The sequence below is a fragment of the Morone saxatilis genome, unplaced genomic scaffold, assembly GCF_004916995.1.
Source record: "Morone saxatilis isolate NCDOM2014 unplaced genomic scaffold, NCSU_SB_2.0 Contig11, whole genome shotgun sequence".
Taxonomy (NCBI): Eukaryota; Metazoa; Chordata; class Actinopteri; family Moronidae; genus Morone; species Morone saxatilis.
The window spans coordinates 18,986,729-18,989,005 of record NW_023339663.1 but is presented as its reverse complement, the minus strand read 5'-3'; the positions used below and the strand labels follow the sequence as shown (position 1 = coordinate 18,989,005).

Sequence of the window (2,277 nt, the reverse complement as noted above, 5' to 3'; positions counted from 1 at the left end):
TGTGTGCGTATGTCTGTGCCAGACTGTTGTGCGGTCTCGGGTGTAAACGTGCAGTCAGGACTCATTTGGCAGACAAACAGGCCGCAGGGTGGCTGGGGAATCGACGTGTGTTTGTGTGTGTGTGTTTGTCTTTGTGTGTGTGTCTGATAGAGCAAAGGGAAGAGAAAAAAGAAAGAGAGTGCAAGAGCAAGCAGTAGAGGTTAAGTCTGCATGACTGCACTGCAGCCTCTTTCTGTCAGACCAATGTATGGAACATGCACACAAACATACCTACACACACACACACACACTCTATTTACCTTCATAGATACAATAGTGTCCCCTAATATTTTGTACATGCACACATACAAAATACAGAATTTAGGTCATTAACTTGACCTCATGCATCCTTTAACTCATCCTAATCATTATGATCACTTTAATTTAGTAAACACAAAATTACTATCCAACATTTTCTCCTAAAAGTTAAGTTTATGTAGTAAATGGTGTTGCCCTGATTATTTTCACTGCCAACCAGCCCATCCCATGCTCTCACACACACAGAGCGGTCATTCCTGCCTACATCAGCATTGTACCACAGGAGGAAGAGACAGGATGCAGAGTTTGAGGATGAGATTAAGATGGGTCAACTGAAAGAAAGAAAAAGTAAAAAAGGAAGATACAAAAAATAAATTTGTTGTAAAGTTTATTTCCAAGACATTGTCATGAAGCGTAGGCTATTTTCAAGTACTCTTGATTCTATATAGAGAATACACAAAACATTGAAAACAAAGTACAACAGTGACTGTTTTTAAAAATCATTCAGTATATGAACATTTTGCTGCTACATAGAATGGTTAATTAGTAGGCTATGTCCTTATTACTTAAATAAAAAAATGATCTGGCCATCATTACATTGCTTAAAAATGTCATTGCTGGTTCACACAGTCACAGAAGAGAAGAAGTGGCAGACCTTATCTCTTAATGCAACTGTTCACACAATGGCCATATTTGAATTAAGTTGGAAAGTATTTGGGTTCGATTTCATGTAGTCAATAAATAGAAGACAAATGCTTAGAATATACAGAATACCATACTTGGTGTTACCGTAGAGGAAAGGAAAAACCTTTAACTAAAGCCTGCTCAGCCAGCAAAGACACAAGCATGTATCCAATAAAGGTGGAGACATGGTTCAACTTGCAGGTGGTGTTCGATAGCAAATTTTTCTTCTTTAAAGTTTATGTTAATATGTTTAAGCAAAGCTCTGACTTTATTTTTATTGTACATTAATGTACTTTCAGCTCAGCCCACCACTGCAAACAGCACACAGGCTGTACAACATCCGCACACACAAACACACTCATACTCCCACACATAGTATGAGATGCCTTATCAACAATGGGCAGAAAGGAAATGTAATTAGAGCCAAATAAGGAACCGTCTTTTGTCAAGTGAAATCACAGGTATGAAAGAAAGGTCTCCACCCCTCCCACCACCACCACCTGCTCTCCTTCCAACACCTCTCCCCCCTTTTACTTTCTTCTCTCCTCCATCTCACTCTTTCCCGTGCTCTCTCTCTCTCCATCAATACCTCTCTCTCTCCATCATCAGCACTAAATTCCCATTGATGTTTCTTTTCTTCTGCTGTATCGATCGCTTCATGAGAAGGAGGGGAGGAAGGGAGGAAGGGAAGAAGGGAGAGATGGCGTTATCTGTTAATTAATTTGTCCTGAAGCTGGCCGCCTATTAATCAGACAGATAAGAGGCATTGGATGGCTGAACAGCGCAGACAGGCTGGTGGGGAAGGGAGAGGAGGGGGTCGGGGAGGCACAAACACACAGAAATACACACAGATAGAGACGTACATGCACAGACTCACAGAAACATATGTATGGGAATGTAAGCATACACAAAATATTCAAGCATGCTGGTGAAACAAGCCAGAAGACTCAGTGCAATTATGTATATTATCTTCAAATATACAATATGAGCATACACGTATAGTCACGAAATGCTTTCACACACCACACGTACTTACACACACACATACACACCACATTCTGATAAAAATCATCGATGTACCTCAATAAGAAAAGCTGCACTTTCAGCTCAATAAATTAATCACAGGGGTTTTAATTACTGGTGTTTTCCTTCTTGTGTGTTTGTGCGCATATGTGTGCGTGTTGTGTGTAATTAGGAGGGATATGGTTGTTGATGGGAGGTATGTGCAAACCCTGTTATTTACATACCGCTAGTCATGCAGATGTGTTTTGAATGACACGTGTGTGTGTGTGTGTG

The 2,277-nt window shown here is 40.4% G+C and overlaps 1 protein-coding gene across 1 annotated transcript in view; it reads left to right on the top strand.

Moving 5' to 3' along the window:
- Positions 1–2,277, top strand: part of esrrga (estrogen-related receptor gamma a) — a gene marked incomplete in the record, with an annotated part of 76,502 nt that overhangs the window by 63,035 nt on the left and 11,190 nt on the right.